Here is a 20064-nt window from a genome sequence, read left to right on the forward strand (position 1 = left end):
TTCATATCAGTATATTGTCTGCCTTCCCCCCAGGAACCATGGACCTTACTGTTGGTAGGGAGGCTTGTGTGCCTCAGCGATACAGATAGCCGAACCGTAGGTGCAACCACAACGGAGGGGTATCTGTTAAGAGGCCAGACAAACGTGTGGTTTCTGAAGAGGGGCAGCAGCCTTTTCAGTAGTTGCAGGGGCAACAGTCTGGATGATTGACTGATCTGGCCTTGTAACACTAACCAAAACGGCCTTGCTGTGCTGGTACTGCGAACGGTTGAAAGCAAGGGTAAACTACAGCTGTAATTTTTCCCGAGGGCATGCAGCTTTACTGTATGGTTAATGATGATGGCGTCCTCTTGGGTAAAATATTCCGGAGGTAAAATAGTCGCCCATTCGGATCTCCGGGCAGGGACTACTCAAGAGGACGTCTTTATTAGGAGAAAGAAAACTGGCATTCTACGGATCGGAGCGTGGAATGTCAGATCCCTTAATCGGGCAGGCAGGTTAGAAAATTTAAAAAAGGAAAGGGATAGCTTAAAGTTAGATATAGTGGGAATTAATGAAGTTCGGTGGCAGGAGGAACAAGACTTTTGGTCAGGCGAATACAGGGTTGTAAATACAAAGTCAAATAGGGGTAATGCAGGAGTAGGTTTAATAATGAATAAAATAATAGGAATGCGGGTAAGCTACTACAAACAGCATAGTGAACGCAATATTGTGGCCAAGATAGACACGAAGCCCACGCCTACTACAGTAGTACAAGTTTATATGCCAACTAGCTCTGCAGATGACGAAGAAATTGAAGAAATGTATGATTAAATAAAAGAAATTATTCAGATAGTGAATGGAGACGAAAATTTAATAGTCATGGGTGATTGGAATACGAGAGTAGGAAAAGGGAGAGAAGGAAACGTAGTAGGTGAATATGGATTGAGGGTAAGAAATGAAAGAGGAAGCTGCCTGGTAGAATTTTGCACAGAGCATAACTTAATCATAGCTAACACCTGGTTCAAGAATCATGAAAGAAGGTTGTATACAAGGAAGAACCCTGGAGATACTAAAATGTATCAGATAGATTATATAATGGTAAGACAGAGATTTAGGAACCAGGTTTTAAATTGTAAGACATTTCCAGGGGCAGATGTGGACTCTGACCACAATCTATTGGTTATGAACTGTAGATTAAAACTGAAGAAACTGCAAAAAGGTCGGAATTAAAGGAGATGGGACCTGGATAAACTGACTAAACCAGAGGTTGTACAGAGTTTCAGGGAGAGCGTAAGGGAACAAATGGCAGGAATGGGGATAAGAAATACAGTAGAAGAAGAATGGGTAGCTTTGAGGGAGGAAGTAGTGAAGGCAGCAGCGGATCAAGTAGGTAAAAAGACGAGGGCTAGTAGAAATCCTTGGGTAATAGAAGAAATATTGAATTACATTGATGAAAGGAGAAAATATAAAAATACAGTAAATGAAGCAGGCAAAAAGGAATACAAACGTATCAAAAATGAGATCGACAGGAAGTGCAAAATGGCTAAGCAGGGATGGCTAGAGGATAAATGTAAGGATGTAGAGGCTTATCTCACTAGGAGTAAGATACACTCCTGGAAATTGAAATAAGAACACCGTGAATTCATTGTCCCAGGAAGGGGAAACTTTATTGACACATTCCTGGGGTCAGATACATCACATGATCACACTGACAGAACCACAGGCACATAGACACAGGCAACAGAGCATGCACAATGTCGGCACTAGTACAGTGTATATCCACCTTTCGCAGCAATGCAGGCTGCTATTCTCCCATGGAGACGATCGTAGAGATGCTGGATGTAGTCCTGTGGAACGGCTTGCCATGCCATTTCCACCTGGCGCCTCAGTTGGACCAGCGTTCGTGCTGGACGTGCAGACCGCGTGAGACGACGCTTCATCCAGTCCCAAACATGCTCAATGGGGGACAGATCCGGAGATCTTGCTGGCCAGGGTAGTTGACTTACACCTTCTAGAGCACGTTGGGTGGCACGGGATACATGAAGACGTGCATTGTCCTGTTGGAACAGCACGTTCCCTTGCTGGTCTAGGAATGGTAGAACGATGGGTTCGATGACGGTTTGGATGTACCGTGCACTATTCAGTGTCCCCTCGACGATCACCAGTGGTGTACGGCCAGTGTAGGAGATCGCTCCCCACACCATGATGCCGGGTGTTGGCCCTGTGTGCCTCGGTCGTATGCAGTCCTGATTGTGGCGCTCACCTGCACGGCGCCAAACACGCATATGACCATCATTGGCACCAAGGCAGAAGCGACTCTCATCGCTGAAGACGACACGTCTCCATTCGTCCCTCCATTCACGCCTGTCGCGACACCACTGGAGGCGGGCTGCACGATGTTGGGGCGTGAGCGGAAGACGGCCTAACGGTGTGCGGGACCGTAGCCCAGCTTCATGGAGATGGTTGCGAATGGTCCTAGCCAATACCCCAGGAGCAACAGTATCCCTAATTTGCTGGGAAGTGGCGGTGCGGTCCCCTAGGGCACTGCGTAGGATCCTACGGTCTTGGCGTGCATCCGTGCGTCGCTGCCGGCCGGTCCCAGGTCGACGGGCACGTGCACCTTCCGCCGACCACTGGCGACAACATCGATGTACTGTGGAGACCTCACGCCCCACGTGTTGAGCAATTCGGCGGTACGTCCACCCGGCCTCCCGCATGCCCACTATACGCCCTCGCTCAAAGTCCGTCAACTGCACATACGGTTCACGTCCACGCTGTCGCGGCATGCTACCAGTGTTAAAGACTGCGATGGAGCTCCGTATGCCACGGCAAACTGGCTGACACTGACGGCGGCGGTGCACAAATGCTGCACAGCTAGCGCCATTCGACGGCCAACACTGCGGTTCCTGGTGTGTCCGCTGTGCCGTGCGTGTGATCATTGCTTGTACAGCCCTCTCGCAGTGTCCGGAGCAAGTATGGTGGGTCTGACACACCGGTGTCAATGTGTTCTTTTTTCCATTTCCAGGAGTGTAGATACTGCCTACAGGAAAATTAAAGAGACCTTGGAGAAAAGAGAACCACTTGTATGAATATCAAGAGCTCAGATGGAAACCCAGTTCTAACCAAAGAAGGGAAAGCAGAACGGTGGAAGGAGTATATAGAGAGTCTGTACAAGGGCAATGTACTTGAGGACAATATTATGGAAATGGAAGAGGATGTAGATGAAGATGAAATGGGAGATATGATACTGCGTGAAGAGTTCGACAGAGCACTGAAAGACCTGAGTTGAAATAAGGCCCCGGGAGTAGACAACATTCCACTAGAACTACTGACGGCCTTGGGAGAGCCAGTCCTGACAAAACTCTACCAGCTGGTGAGCAAGATGTATGAGACAGGCGAAATACCTTCAGACTTCAAGAAGAATATAATAATCCCAACCCCAAAGAAAGCAGGTGTTGACAGATGGGAAAATTACCGAACTATCAGTTTAATAAGTCACGGCTGCAAAATACTAACACGAATTCTTTACAGACGAATGGAAAAACTAGTAGAAGCCAACCTTGGGGAAGATCAGTTTGGATTCCGTAGAAATATTGGAACACGTGAGGCAATACTGACCCTACGGCTTATCTTAGAAGCTAGATTAAGGAAAGGCAAACATACGTTTCTAGCATTTGTAGACTTAGAGAAAGCTTTTGATAATGTTGACTGGAATACTCTCTTTCAAATTCTGAAGGTGGCAGGGGTAAAATATAGGGAGCGAAAGGCTATTTACCTTTTTTTATAGAAACCAAATGGCAGTTATAAGAGTTGAGGGGCATGAAAGGGAAGCAGTGGTTGGGAAGGGAGTGAGACAGGGTTGTAGCCTCTCCCCGATGTTATTCAATCTGTATATTGAGGAAGCAGTGAAGGAAACAAAAGAAAAATTCGGAGTAGGTATTAAAATCCATGGAGAAGAAATAAAAACTTTGAGGTTTGCCGATGACATTGTAATTCTGTCAGAGCCAGCAAAGGACTTGGAAGAGCAGTTGAACGGAATGGATGGTATCTTGAAGGGAGGATATAAGATGAACATCAACAAAAGCAAAACGAGGATAATGGAATGTAGTCGAATTAAGTCAGGTGATGCGGAGGGGATTAAATTAGGAAATGAGACACTTAAAGTAGTAAAAGAGTTCTGCTATTTGGGGAGCAAAATAACTGATGATGGTCGAAGTAGAGAGGGTATAAAATGTACATTGGCAATAGCACGGAAAGTGTTTTTGAAGAGGAGAAATTTTTTAACATTGAGTATAGATTTAAATGCAGGAAGTCATTTCTGAAAAGTATATGTGTGGAGTGTTGCCACGTATGGAAGTGAAACATTGACGATAAATAGTTTAGACAAGAAGAGAATAGAAGCTTTTGAAATGTGGTGCTATGGAAGAATGCTGAAGATTAGATTGGTAGACCACTTAACTAATGAGGAAGTATTGAATAGAATTGGGGAGAAGAGAAGGTTGTGGCACAACTTGACCAGAAGAAGGGATCGGTTGGTAGGACATGTTCTGAGGCATCAAGGGATCACCAATTTAGTATTGGAGGGCAGTGTGGAGGGTAAAAATCGTAGAGGGAGACCAAGAGATGAATACACTAAGCAGATTCAGAAGGATGTAGGTTGCAGTAAGTACTGGGAGATGAAGAAGCTTGCACAGGATAGAGTAGCATGGAGAGCTGCATCAAACCAGTCTAAGGACTGAAGACCACAACAACAACATATTGCCTGCCTTCAAACGAAAGTGTGTCAAAGCCTACTGGTTGCAAAATTAGTGAATGTTTGTATTTCTAATTGTAAGTTGCTATAATGTTGCTGAAATTAGCTGTCAGGTGTGGTAGACTTGTGGGTCTACTGCAATAGGTAAAGGAAAGGTGAAGGTGTGGTTCATGTGTGTAAGGGAGGCCAAATGTTTGAAATGAGGAGAGAAATACAAGTATAGTATCCAGACTAATATTCTAGAGCTTCCAGATGTTTCTATTATGGCTCTGTTGAGAATTGTGGTTGAGCGCTAAGCTGTATGAACCTTTGTACATCTTGGGTGGTGAAAGTACACATGAAGATTAAGAGTGCAAGTGCTTTCCCATACTGTGGTGAAGCAATGTCTCTCTTATTGCCAAAAAAATCCTGGTAGTAACTGTCATCTCAATTCCAGCCAATTACCAACTATTTGCTAACTAGAACATGTGAGGGCTGTTTAAGGTTTAATCGTTCCAAAGTTTTATATAAAACTGTATTACTTTGGGGGATCAATTATTTGCTGCTCACTTTGCAGCTCTGGACAATTACTAATCACCAACATCATACTAGGGTCTCAGGCTTGATGTCTTCTACATTACCCTAAGAATTAGTCACCAAATAACAGAAGTGTTGAGTTGTTGCTTCTGCTATTCTGTGAGTAGTCTCCATTCTGTCAAAAGTATTTACATTCTGCCTGAACTTTCCCTACTAAATTTGTCCTAATAATAAAATAGATTGTATCTTAAATTTGGTTTCCTGTCTACTTTAATGAATTTTTAATGAATTAGTAATTCTCGTTGGATTTGGCAATATTCTGCCCAAGGGTTGTATTTTTTGTGGACATATTTTCAACATACAACTTCCTTTTCAAAAGAAAATCTTTATGAAATGCCGATGAAGGATTCTAATAGGTGTAGCAACCTCAGATTTAATCCAAAAGGAAAACTTGCGATTCGCATCACTTCCCTTCCCTTCATACAGGAATGTTGCATGTGGCCTAGAGGCTTTATTGAGGGAAACTTCCCATAAATGTTTGTGATGTCCACAGTACTTTTGTAATTTGCTCTTACCTATTAATTCCATTTTTTCCACAGTAATATTGTTAAGAATTATACAAATATAGTAATAGGTGAGGGGTTTTATCAAGTGAAATGGGTGGGACAAACAGAGGTGGGGACAGGAGGAGGAGTGTACTGAAAGGAGACTGACTGGTGGGAGGGAGAGGTATTGAGTGAGTGGCATAGGAAGTGGCGCTAATGAGCCCATCTTGGCATCTACAGCTCATGGTCTAGTGACTAGCTTTGCTGCCTGTGGATCACGGGGTCATGAGTTCAGTTCTTGGCCAAGTCGAGGATTTTCTCTGCCCGGAAACTGGGTATTTGTGTTGTCCTCATCATTTCATCATCATTTATAAATTATAAAGTGCAGCAATCAGTTGTTCTTTTTTAGATTCTAGGGCATATTGAACAATGCCTTTGAATTTTTTCCATTTGTTCTCCACATCTTTGTTCTCATCACTGAATATTTGATGCTGAGTGCTGAGATATTCTGAAATTTGTATCCTGTCACCCTTGCTGAGCAAATCTACCTTCCTACCTTTCTTAACATTCTGTAGGACCCGTCGTCATAGATGCTGTCACAGCCATATGGTCACTGATACCTTCCTCTATGTAACTGAGTCGATAAGTTCAGGTCTGTTTGTTGCCAGGAGGTCTAAGATGGTACCTTCACAAGTTGGTTCTCTAACTATCTGCTCAAGGTAATTTTCGGACAAGACATCCAGAACAATGCCACACGAATCCTTATCTCTGGCACCAGTTTTTATTCCATAACACCCCCAATCTGTACCTGGCAAGTTGAAGTCACCCCCTATTAAAACAGCACGATCGGGCAAATTACTAATGATATGCTGCAAATTCTGTTGCAAGTGCTCTGCAACTACAGATCCTGAGCCAGGTGATCTATAAAAGCATCTGATCACCATTTTTGACCATTATTTGATACTCAATTTCACCCAGATTAATTCACATTCTGAATCCGTGCTAACCTTGCTAGATTTTATCGAATTTTTTACTGCAATAAACATGCCGCCTCCATTGGCGACTAACCTATCTTTACAATAAACATTCCTATCTGAACTTAGGATTTCGTTGTCATTGCTGTCTGGTTTCAACCACCTTTCTGTTCCCTGTGCTTTATAACCTTCAGTAAGTGATACTAATTCTGGGACCTTTCCTTGGATGCTCCTGCAGTTTTCTATAAGCATATTAATCTTTCTTTCTCTGATCTGTGAGAACCAAGATTCTCTAAGGTCACTGACTGATTTAACAGGCAAATCATCTTTGATCTCACTGGAGGGGTTCTCTAATCTAAAAAGGCATCATGTGCATGCCACACGTATTCTGTTACCTTAGTAGCCACTTCGTGTATGTAGTGCACGCCTGACCTATTAAGGGGAACCCTACAATTCTGCACCCAACAGCGGAGGTCGAGAAATTCACATCCGATACTGTTGCAGAGTCATCTGAGCCTCTGGTTTAGACCTTCCACTCTGCTCCAAACCAGAGGACTACACTCAACCTTGGGTTCGATGCTACAAACAGACAGCTTAGCCTGCACCCCGCATGCATTGCTAATAGCCTTCACCAAATCAGCCAGCTGCCGAAAGAAGCCGAGGATGGCCTCAGGACCCTAGTGCCAGGTGTCATTTGTGCCAACATGTGCCACTACGTGCAGTTGGTTGCACCCAGTGTGCTCGATAGCCGTCAACAGGGCCTCCTCCGCATCATGGATGAGATCTCGCGGCAAACATACCGAATGCACGCTGGAATTCTTTCCTACCTCACCTGCTATCTCCCTGAGGGGCTCGGTACTTGTCCGCACTGGGCAGGGAAATTGACTGCTGGCCCAACAGGAGAGGCATCCCATGCTGGCTCAGACTTGTCAACAACACTGGGTAGCATCTCGTACCTGTTGCTAAGATGTAAGGAGCCAGCCACACAGCTTGCTTCCTCTTTCGCCTTCTGCCCAGTGACACGCGAACCCACTACTGTCTGCCACCCACTCTGGAGTGAGGACAGACCGCTCAGATGTTGCGTATCAGTAGTTGCAGCAACGTCCGGGTCACCAGGCAATTCTAATGGCACCAAAGGTGTCACAGGTCTTGTCACTGGTGCCCTGACATCACCACAACTTGGAGCATTAGCTAGAAGCTTGTCAAGGGTAGCCAATGCAGCTACCAGCTGTTAACGGGCAGCAGCCAACTCTCCTTGTGTCTGCTCACAGCAAGCACAGTCCCTAGCCATATCATACTCTGTATAAATAGATATAAGGTCTCAAATGGCACTACTGAGTTTGAAATGTATACAAAATATACCAAAGGAGAATAAAGTAACACTAAAAGTTGCTGTGCAGATTTCTCGCTGTACTCTGAGACTTCAAGCTATTAAACAGGAATAAATTTCATGACCACGAACTCCAGCATCTCAGGCCAGACTGCAGTTATCATGTGTGATGCAAGCAGTAACCTGTAGGGGTTGAGGAAGGGGAAAGGATAGTAGTGTATGAGTGGGTGAGAGACAAATGCTATCTTGTGGAGTGCGCAGGGACTAAAATGCCAACAGGCACAGTGTCAGGAGGTTATGGGGCAGGGAGGTGGAGTAAAAAGAAGCAAAGAAGGGAAATATTGATGGATGAATTGGCAGAGGGCACCAAATAAAAAGGAAGGGAGATGAGAATGGGGAGGAGATGATAGGACAGAGGGGGTGGAAGCCATTGGGTGGAGGGTGCAGTGACAGTACATTACTCCACAACTCTTTTATGGATACGACACTGTCTCTCTTTTTACCATATACATTCCATCGTCCACACCAATGGCAAGAACTGATCTCCTTCATGTCCTTGGTCAGCTTCCACCCCCTATTTGCTGGTTGGGGACTTCCAACGCCCAAGACCTGCTTTCGGGATCTCCGTGTCCTTGTCCGAGAGGCTTCCTATTGATTGACCTCTTCCACCAAGATTATCTTGTTTGTCTCAGTACTGGGGACTCTAATATTTTGTCAACCTACTCTCATTTGGACCTTTTGGTCCGTACTGTTCAGCTAGCTCGGCACTTTACGTGGTTTGCTCTTGCTGATACACACTTGAGTGATCATTTTCCATGTGTCCTTCGATTACAACCATGACTGCCATCTATTCACCCAAGATACTGGAAGTTTTTCCAAGCTGATTGGACACTTTTCTCCTCTCTAGCAACATTTGCTGACCATCATTTTCCTAGCATCAGTGATCAGGTCACTTGTGTTATGGAAGTTATTTTACAGTCATGGAACGTTCAATACTGCGTAGCTCCCCTTTGCCCCAGCGGCCCCCAGTTCCTTGGTGGAACAAGGCATGCCATGACACAATACATGAGAGGAGACGAGCTCTCCACATTTTCCGCCATCGTCCTACGTTGGCCAACTGTATCTGCTATAAGCAGTTACGTGTGCGATGCCATCACATCATCGGTGATAGCAAGAAGGCCAGCTGGGACTTCTTCACAAGTTCCTTTAACACCTTCACTCCCTCATCTGTAGTATGGAGACGAATTTGACAGTTATCTGGCACGTCTAGTTTCTCCCCGATCTCTGGACTGAGATACCTTAGTGGACCCAGTCACAATTTCTAAGTCATTGGGTCAACACTTTTCTGAGATTTCAAGCTCTTTGCATTACCCACCAGCCTTTCTCCTGAAGAAACAAGCAGCTGAAGTGCGACCTCTTGGTTTCTCCTCTCAAAATCGTGAAAGCTATAATACCGTTTTTTTCTATCTGAGAACTCCAACACACACTCTCATCCTCTCGCTCTTCTGCCCCAGGACTGGATGCCATCTATGTCCAAATTTTTCTGCATTTATCATACCATAGCCTGCTTTATCTCCTTCACCTTTATAATCGTATTTGGACTGACAGTACCTTTCCCAGAAGATGGCAGGAGCTATCGTCATTCCTGTTCTGGAACCTGGAAAGGACAAACATCTCCCCTCTAGCTATCGCCCCATCTCTCTCACGAATCGTGTTTGTAAGGTTTTGGAGCATATGGTAAATTGTGGTAAATTGCTGTTTAGGCTGGTGGCTGGAGTCCCAAAACCTTTTAACACCCACCCAATGCGGTTTCTGAAACCATGGTTCCACAGTTGACCATCTTGTTGCTCTCTCCACTTATATCATGAACAATTTTCTCAGGAAACACCAAACGGTAGCTGTATTTTTTGATCTGGAGGGGGATGCGATACCTGTTGGAGGACAGGCATCCTCTGCACACTGTTCTCTTGGGGCTTTCGAGGTCAGCTACCCCTTTTCATCCATGAATTTATGACAGAGCGCACATTTAAGGTGCAGTTGAACACTACTCTCTTCTGTACCTTCTACCAAGAATATGAGTTGCCCCAGGGCTCCATGCTAAGTGTTGTACTGTTTGCCATTGCCATAAATCCCATTATGGATTGTCTCCTTCCCGATGTCTCAGGCTTCCTCTTTGTCAATGATTTTGCAATCCACTACAGCTCTCAATGGACCAGCCTTATTGAAGGATGTCTTCAAGGATGTCTCAATTGTCTGCACTCATGGAACATCAAAACTGGCTTCCGATTTTCTCCCAGTAAGACCATCTGTGTAAATTTTTGGCGACATACGGAGTTTTATCCTCCTTCCCTATATCTAGGCCCTATTGACCTTCCGTTCGTGACATTGCCAAATTCTTGGGACTATGTTTGACAGAAAACTGTGCTGGTCTTCCCATGTTTCATATCTTTCGACTCGCTGTCTGCGATCCCTCAACACCCTCCGTGTTCTGAGTGGTACCTCCTGGGGAGCGGACTGAATGGTCCTCCTCTGCCTATATCACGCCTTAGTGTGCTTGAAATTGGACTGTGGAAGCATAGTTTACTCCTCTGCACGGCCGTCTATTCTTCAGCTTCTAGACTCTATCCACCACCGTGGATTGTGTTTAGTGTCTGACACTTTTTACACCGGCCCGTGGAGAGCCTTTACGCTGAGACTGCTGAACCTCCGCTGTCTAATCAGCGAGCTGTCCTTCTGAGTCATTACGCTAGTCATCTGTCTTCCATGCCTGCTTATCCAACCCATGCCCTTTTTTTCAATGCCTTGTCCGATTTAGGGTATGCAGGCCGCCCTTCCTCTCTACTTCCATTGGGAGTCCACTTCCGTCAACTGCTACATTCCCTCTCCTTCCTGTTTCCTAAAACTTTCTTGACAAATGGGGGTATGGTGCGACCTTGGCTTCACACCCGGACCTGACTTCTCTGTGACCTTTGCCAGCTTCCCAAGGATAGTACCTCCCCCTATAGTTTATTGTCTGGCATTTGCTGCTCTATGCGCACAAGTGGCGGATGACACATTTATTTACACTGATGCCTCAAAGACCACCTTTGGTGTTGGGAGTGCCTATATTGTTGGCGACACCCCTATCCGATTTCAGCTTCCCGACCAGTGTTTGGTTTTTGCTTTGGAGCTTTATGCTGTTCTCCAGACTGTCCAATACATCCGTCGCCATAAACGGATACAGTATATTATATGTTTGGATTCACTCAGCTCTCTTCTCAACCTCCAAGCTCTTTATCCTGTCCATCCTCTGGTCCACTGGATTCAGGACTGCTTCTAAGTGCTCCACTTGGGTGGTATTCCTCTGGATCCCAGGGCGTGTTGGTATCTGCAGAAATGAGGCAGCCGATATAGTGGCAAAGGCTGCAGTCTGTCTTTCTTGGCCCACTGTTTGCATGGTTTCCTTTGCCAATCTACAGTGCATTTTATGTCGTCATGTTGCTCTTTTATGTCACACACATTGGTATGCACTTCCTGATAATAAATTATGAGACATAAAACCTCTTCCCTGTGCTTGGACCTCTTCCTCCCGGACCCGTTGTTGGGAGGAGGTAATTTTAACTAGATTCTGGATTGGGCAATGTCTTTTTATCCATCGAAATCTTTTAAGTGATGATTCTCCCCCACTTTGTCCCCACTGCTCTCAACCTTGGACGATGAGACACCTTTTACCTCAGTGCCCCTATTTTAATCTGCTATGTGCCCGTTTACAGCTGTCGCCTGACATATCTTCCCTTTTAGCAGATGACACGCCCTCAGCCAATCGCGTCCTTGAGTTTATCAGTGTCAGTGAGATGGGAGTTATCCTTACATCACATTCTCCGCTTCCGTTATTGTACCGGCCGCAACCTATGGTAAGATACTGCCTCCACCCAACAGTTTCCACCCCTTCTGTCCTATCATCTCCTCCCTATTCTCATCTCCCTCACTGTTTATTCACTGCCCTCTACCAACGCACCCACCCATCTTTCCCCGCCTCTCTCCGTTTTCGCTCCTTTTTCCCCCACCTCCCTGCCCCACAACCACCTGATGCTGCACCTGTTGGCATTCTAGTCCCTGCACACCCCACCAGATAGCATCTGTCTTTCTCCCTACCCATACACTAGAACCCCCCCCCCCCCCCCCTCCAGACTGCTGCTTGCGTCCCACGTGACAGTTGTATTCTAGCCTGAGATATGGGAGTTGGCAGTCATGTGTGAGTGAGGTATGCTTGCTTGTGTATATGAATGGAGTATGTTTTCCTTTTGCTGATGAAGGCTATGGCCGAAAGCTTTATGTAAGCCAGTGTCTACTAATTGCACCTGCCTGCAGCTTAATGTGCCTTCTTTATGATAGATAGCAATCTGTCTTTTCCTACACTGTTGTTATTCCTGCCTGGAGCTTCCATTATTTGAAAATTTAATGTGAGGAGGAGTGAGTTCAACATGATCAGGAAGAAACAGGGGAAGATGAAGTCAATGAGAAACATAGGCAAGCAGTAGCAGTTCTGAGAAGTTTAAGGAGTTTGTTGCGAGATAAGGATGCTCATGGAAGACAAGTGAAAAATGCCTAGGTACTACTGTGTGCTTATCCAGACGTACACTTCTGAAATTTGGACAGTGAATAAAAGGGTTTCAAACAAGGTGTCAAACAGGTGTGCAAAATGAATTTTCACAGAAGCAGAGTGGGCATAACAAATATAGATATATGAGAACTTCAAAGATACGGAAGATGGTAAAGGAAACAGCCTTACAGGAAAGGATAGAATCCACAAGGCTTAAGTGGTACAATAATGTAAAGAGAATGACACATGATAGACTTCCAAATCAGATACATGAGTTTAGGTTCACAGCAAAACACCAGGGGGAAGAATAAATGATAGTTGGCTGAAAGAAGTGGAGGAGAGTATTTGGAGCAAAGGAGAGGACTGAAACAGAATTATGACAGAGTGATAGTGGGAGAATGGAAAACAGAGGTTTATGTGTTAAACAAACTTGGACTGTAGATATAAACTGTTAGTGCTGATGTATGTGGAATGTTAGTTGCTGAAAATGTGTGATATGTGGGTGCAAGTCAGCACCACAGCTTATATTTTAAACAGAAACACAAGAATGGCTGTAAAATTTGATAACAGAAATACACTTTCAATGTATGCCAGTGAAAAAAATTTGGTGCCTGATGTTGCACTTCAGGCTGAAAGATATTTTACAAGGTAGCCGTGTCATAATTAGTCATGGGGCTAATTAATATTTAGCAGCAAATGCAGAACTGATTTCTTGTTAAGCACCATCAAAACAAGGATACTGTACAAGAAATATCAATGGTTAAATGTCGCTGTGCATGCTAAAAGTACTTATGCTTATGGGAGTGATGCTTAGGTGGCTGAAGAATATCTCTTGATTCTTCATTTAATCTGGTTCTTGAAACTTTGCTGGTAGTCTTTGGTGGTATAAGTGGCATCTTATCATCAAGAATATGCCAGAACATTTCCACGACACTCTCAAGTGAGTCAAACATTCTGTGTCTGTTCGTGCCACCTTTCATTGTATACCTTCAGCATCCCCTTTTATTCCTATCTGGTATTTGTCTCACACACTTCAGAAATATTCTGAAATGCAGAGTCCCAAGTGATTTGTAAATAGTCTCTTTTGTAGACTGACTGCGTTTTGCAAGTACACTGTCAGTAAATTGAAGTATTTCACTTATCTTACCTATGACATGGTCTGTTTTATCATTCTATTTCATATCCTTACCAATTATTACACCATGGCATTTGTATGAGTTGACCAGATCCAAATGTGAATCATTGAGTTATGTTAGGATTTTTTAAAAGTTTTTTGATTGATATTTACGTGAGATCCTGCTGTTGAAATCACTGGTGGGTGCAGGCACAACCCTATCGAAGATCAAATGCTTTTCATTCTGCACCTCTCTATCAATAGTTCTATGCTTTCATTAACATCTATTGCGCAGAAGTTGCTATTTCTTTACACTGACTGTATACCAGGGTGTCTACGACCCGGGACAACCGGGAGATCCGGGAAAAACCCGGGATTTTTTTCATCCGGGAGAAAACCGGGAAAAACCCGGGATATTTTTAGAATTCCGGGAGTTTTTCATTGTTTTAGTTTTCAGTTAAATTTTTGTAATTTTGACTAGTAAGAACCGACATACTAACAAAAGCTATTACTGTATCCCGCTACTGCAGAATAATACTTCAACAATAAAACATAAACGAGAGAAAAAACGAAAATAACTTAAATTGCAAAGGAAATGCGCCATATACAACGACGACACAAGTGCTCATGCAAGCGTCTGCAAACTGAAAATGTGTCAAAGGCTTTAGGAAGACTATGCAGTGCTTCATAACAACAAATTGCCTCCAATGAGCGTAAAGTCGCAACTGTTTACATTCGATTTGTTTTAGCAGTTAACGCGCGGGCTCATGCGCATGCGCAGTAGAGTCACGTTTGAGTAGTAGATTCTCCCGCTTCTGTCAACAGGAATGTGGCTGTTGGCTGTGCAAGCAGTCGATGCAAGCAGCTAGATACTTCCGGGAAAAGGGGGCGCCTAATTCATATTCTTGAGGGGAAAAAAACTTGTTTCACAAAGCACCTAGCATCCAGCGCACATTTGCCTATCAATTAGTCATATGATTTTGAAACGCTTCTCTGTTGGTATTTGAACACATTTTAAGTTGATTTCTGAATGAATCATAAGCTGACTTCTGAATGCATGCATAGTGTACGTGATGTCTCTGTCAGGAGAATCCTCGTCGCATCTAGAAATAAACTTTCCACAGACAAAAGGGGACGGGGCTTTACGAGCTGAGTGGAGTAAAGCCGAATGGATGAATGGCAATCGCTGTCTGATTATGTGGCTGATTGGGTGTGGGAATGATCAGCGTTGTTATAATTACTAGCGAAATCCATAGATTCATACTATCAGAATGGAAATAAACGACTGACAGGAATAATAGGTGAGAAAGATTATGTATTATCTTCTCGGTGTGACCAAGAAAATGAAGTTTTGACAGAAAATGTTTGGCCAGATCGCTACACTAGTAAGGACCAGTAGTACAGTCCCCGGCTACCAGCCGCTTAAGTTCTATTACGGAAGTAACGCGGAAAACGTGTTGTACGAACACGTAAGAACGCCTAACCGGAGAATAATTGCGGGAGAACTAAACCAGTGATTCTGGCAGGGTTAGTGAAGTTAATCGGCGAACAAATTTTGACAGTGGCAGCAATAGCTACAGAATTGGTGATGACAGGATTGTTTGTTAGAACGAGGACGGAGAAGAAACGAGGACATCACACAAATTATGGAAGAATAAGACGATTCCAAATTTATATAAAAATTTCGTAATACTAGTTTTCGATGTCATGCTAGAGAAGCTGGTGCATATGAATGAAACTTGAAACTATTTCCTAACATAAAGGTTTTTGCTTGTAGTAGGCCTAATAGACATTTAATATTGATACTTATTGGATTATATTCTGTCGTGTTATAAAAATGACCATTTGTGCCAAAACAGTCTCGCTTATTTGGTGTGTTATAAAATTGCTGCCGTATTAGAAAGGCCTATTTTGTTTTATCTAGCAGACAGTGACAAAATAGACGTAATCAGATCGAGAAACCACACCAGTCTTGGGTATTATTTGTATTAACAGCTTTTTCAGTATTAGATAACTACATTTCGATTTTCCATGTAGCAAAACGTTTGACAAACTTTGATGAGGTAAAAGATTCTTTCACAGAAAGGAAAACACGCCATGTAAAGCTATAGCACGATTAGAGAGAAAAAATGCTAGGAGCTAAGGTTTGAAGAAATGTGTAATTTCTTGCTTATCTCTTCTCAGTACTGGTTTTATATATCCTATATTTAATTTTATGACACACAAAACAGCAAGTTATTAACTAATGGGCAATGAAGAGTTCAGATTTTCCGAAGAGTTCTTGTTCTCTCGATTACAAATAATCCCATCCGCTATTAATTGCGAGATTTTTTTTTAAGAGAGGCAGGCTGCCAAACCGGCCGACTGGGAGCAGGAGAGGCACCACAGGTCATTTCAATTTCCACTCTCCTGAATATAGTTTGGACGTGCAGTAGAAAAATGCTTTATGAAGAGGCATGGAAATGCACTTGGGCATACTTAAGACCAAATAATATGTCTTACATTTCCTCGAATACATACGTTTTATGTTTCAGACTTTTCAGAAAGATGTGCGCTACAAGATGAACATATTTTGAAAATTCGATTTTTTTTAGTGTTGACCCAGTTCGCAAATGTCGTAGATCCGGGGCTGATGCGCAGAGCAATCTGAGCTATAGTGGGTAGTCTCCACGTGACCCGTGTTTACGTTCAGTGATTTTGCTGTTTACCCTTCGTTTACTCTCACGTCAAATGAAAACAAAACGGATATCCGTGGCCGGGAGCTATCAGGTGAATTAAAACACATTCACATAATTACTAAAGGCTGAAATATGTCATTAGTTTCAGATTTTATTTTATTTCCACCTTTCTGACAGTCAAGCATTAATCGCCTTGCGGAACAATGAAGTTATTTTTGTCTGTCTGCTAAAGAAATTTGACTTTTGCTAATCTTTTCCGCAGAGGCAGTCAATGTATCTGAAACGAAATGTTTAATTCCACAGTACTGGGTAGTTTCAACTGTTCGCTGCATTTCAAGTGCACGTTTTCATTTTCTAGCACGTATGGCATTATGCCATAATAAAGAACCAAACATGATATAATACAGTACTGGTGCCCCAAGAAAATTTACATCCTGAAAACCACACTTAAAAGCTTAATATCAGGTCGGGGTCTACGGTACTTCATTGGGAATCTGGACATACGAGTGTGCCTTTAAGTATGCACTTTAAATGTGCACATTTTAATATGGTTCACGAAATTCCGATGCTCTTCCAGTATCATCTTTCATTGATGATCTTTTACATGTACGTACATACGGGCTTCCTACGTCATGATACCTACCCAAGCGCGGTGTCGCCTGTTACCTGAGCTCTCTGGCAACTGCTGAAACGAACCTATTTGTAACAGGTCGCGGGAAAATATTACGATTGGTGGTTTGAAAAGCGTTACTTTCAAAGTAAATATCCTTTTACGTAAGTTGAACTACGTAAAAGAATGGACCGTGAATTTATTAAATCACAAAGCGTTTGACTCTCATTTAAAAATCAGGTGTCTGATGACGAGCCATTTAGAAGCATTTCGAACCCTCGAACCCTGAAGATCAGACATTTATGTCATTATTAAAAATTTTACAGGCACATTTGTATGATATCTCTTAAAGTGTAACACGCGCAAAAAAGATCAACAGTATATGCGAAAGCTTAGCTTCTCTTGCAGCTTGAGACCAATATTTTATGTGAAAGCTTTGTGTTTCTTGTAACAACACTATGTATATTAATTTAAACTATTAACTTTCCCTGTTTGGCGCGCTACGTAACACTGATGTTGCTATTGGCTGACTACATCACGTGTCCTATGCTCTGAATATCCTCTGTCATCGGCTGGCGAGATCACGTGACATGAGATACGAACGGCTTACAAAAGCGCATCGAAATCTCGGTTTCAATGGTTCTGGAAGTAACATGCGGTGTTTGATGGATTTTCTAATGTATGTTTTCGTAATACGAAAATACGCAGCGTACATGTTGCTGCACATCAAAGATATTTCCAAAACGTGTCTTTTTCTCTGAGTTTCGTTTTCTAAAGTGCCGGGAAATTGTACGCCCGTGTACAAATCCATAACCATTCAAAGGAGTGATAGGGGAAAATATACTGTCATCCGGGAGAAAGTGTGTTTTTAACCGGGAAATCCGGGAAACATCCGGGAATTTTTTTTCCTTGTCCACGTAGACACCCTGTATACTGTCCATACAGTTCATGGCTCACTATTCTTGTAAACTTTAGCTACAGTTCTTCTACATGTTACTGCACAGAGACAAATGAGTTCAGTCACACTTCGAGATGTGACATAACTGCTTCTAAATCCAGCGTACTGAACTTGGGAAACTTTCTACTTTTTGAAGCTGTTGTTTGTACTTTAGTAACCATGTTTCTATAACAGCCTCATGGTTTCAACATGGACGTCCTCAAAGAGGTCAGGTTTAATTTTTACCATAAGTCCTAATACAGTGTGGGAACAATAAAACTGAACCAGAAAATATTTACAATAAGACTGGTGTGTGCATGAACCTTCTTAACCCTCCATTACATGCACCGCGGACTGTGAGTCCGCAGTTTTATCTTTCCATCAACAATCACTTATAAATTCAAGATTTCTATTAGCGGCTTTTTCTACCTTCTCCTCCTTCCGTAATGAATCATTGGCAACAGTTGCAGTTAGTTATTATTGCCAGAAGCAGCAGTCTTGTGAGGTGCGGAATGTCAGTCCGCGTGTGTGCATTCGTGTGGCGCGGTTCTATCATCAGTTCTTTTACAATGTATTGCAGGTAAGGAGGTTTCTTCCTTTATAATATTATAAAACGTATACAGTTACGTTTAGAAACTTCTTTTATTTATTTATTATCCAAACTGTCATACAATTATGAGCCTTTTCATTGACCAACACCGATTAGTTGGGGTTGGGTTGTTTGGGGAAGGAGACCAGACAGCGAGGTCATCGGTCTCATCGGATGAGGGAAGGATGGGGAAGGAAGTCGGCCGTACCCTTTCAAAGGAACCATCCTGGCATTTGCCTGGAGTGGTTTAGGGAAATCACGGAAAACCTAAATCAGGATGGCCGGACGCGAGATTGAACCGTCGTCCTCCCAAATGCGAGTCCAGTGTCTAACCACTGCGCCACCTCGCTCGGCACCGATTAGTGAAATAAGTTATGCACTTTTTTTTCCTCAGAAGAATGGTGGATGACGATCAGGTTTTGCAGTGGTTGGACGAAGAGCTTGGTAATGAAGAATGTAGTGATCTGGAGTTAATATTCGAAAGTGATCACTATTCAGATAGTGAACAGTCGCTGGACGAAAGTGATTTTATCAAAAAATTTGACTTGTATTTTGGGAAAGATGGTATGCAAAGGAGCCATTGACCTCTAATCCAAAACAGAAGAGTAAGAAGACCTCAACATAATATTGTCAAGCATTTACAGGGAGTCATAGGCGAAGCAAAAAATGCCAAACGGCCAATTGATTGTTTACAACTTTTCTTCACAGATGACATTTTAGAAGAAATTGTTTGCTCCACTAATATTTACATTGCTACCATCTGTTCTAAATATTCCAGACAAAGAGATGCTGCAGACACTAACATTACAAAAATCGAAGATTGTTTAGGACTCCTTTTCTTGGCGGGTGTGCTACGAACATCACACACAAATTTACTAGATCTCTGGGCTGCAGATGGTACTGGAGTGGAGTATTTCAGACTTTCAATGGGCTTAAACCATTTTCGTTTCTTGCTGACATGTCTGAGATTTGATGATTTCAGAAACAGAGCTCATTGGAAGGAAACAGACAAATTAGCTGCTGTCCGATTCTTGATAGATCAGTTCAATGAAAACTGCAAGAAACATTATAGTTTATCAGAACTAGTTACAGTACATGAAATGAAATGCTGGATGCATTCAGGGACAGATGTGGATTTATACAATACATTCCATCAAAACCGGCAAAACATGGTATAAAAATGTTTGCACTTACAGATGCGAGGATGTTCTATACCAGCCATTTAGAAATATACTGTGGAAAGCTAGTGGATGGGCCTTATCTCTGTGATAACACACCTCATGCTATTGTCAAAAGAATGGTGAAATGCATATCCAAATCTGGCAGAAATGTAACACGTGATAATTGGTTCACATCAATTCCACTTGCGGCTGACTTGTTGGAAAATGACAATCTGACAATGGTTGGAACAATTCAAAAAAATAAACGTGAAATTCCTCCATTTATCACAGTAG

The 20064-nt window shown here is 43.0% G+C and overlaps 1 protein-coding gene across 5 annotated transcripts in view; it reads left to right on the forward strand.

Annotated features, from left to right (window-relative positions):
* Positions 1–20064, forward strand: part of LOC126168357 (uncharacterized) — a 219891-nt gene that overhangs the window by 116326 nt on the left and 83501 nt on the right. The window lies entirely within an intron of this gene.

This window comes from Schistocerca cancellata, chromosome 1 (genome assembly GCF_023864275.1).
Source record: "Schistocerca cancellata isolate TAMUIC-IGC-003103 chromosome 1, iqSchCanc2.1, whole genome shotgun sequence".
Classification (NCBI taxonomy): domain Eukaryota; kingdom Metazoa; phylum Arthropoda; class Insecta; order Orthoptera; family Acrididae; genus Schistocerca; species Schistocerca cancellata.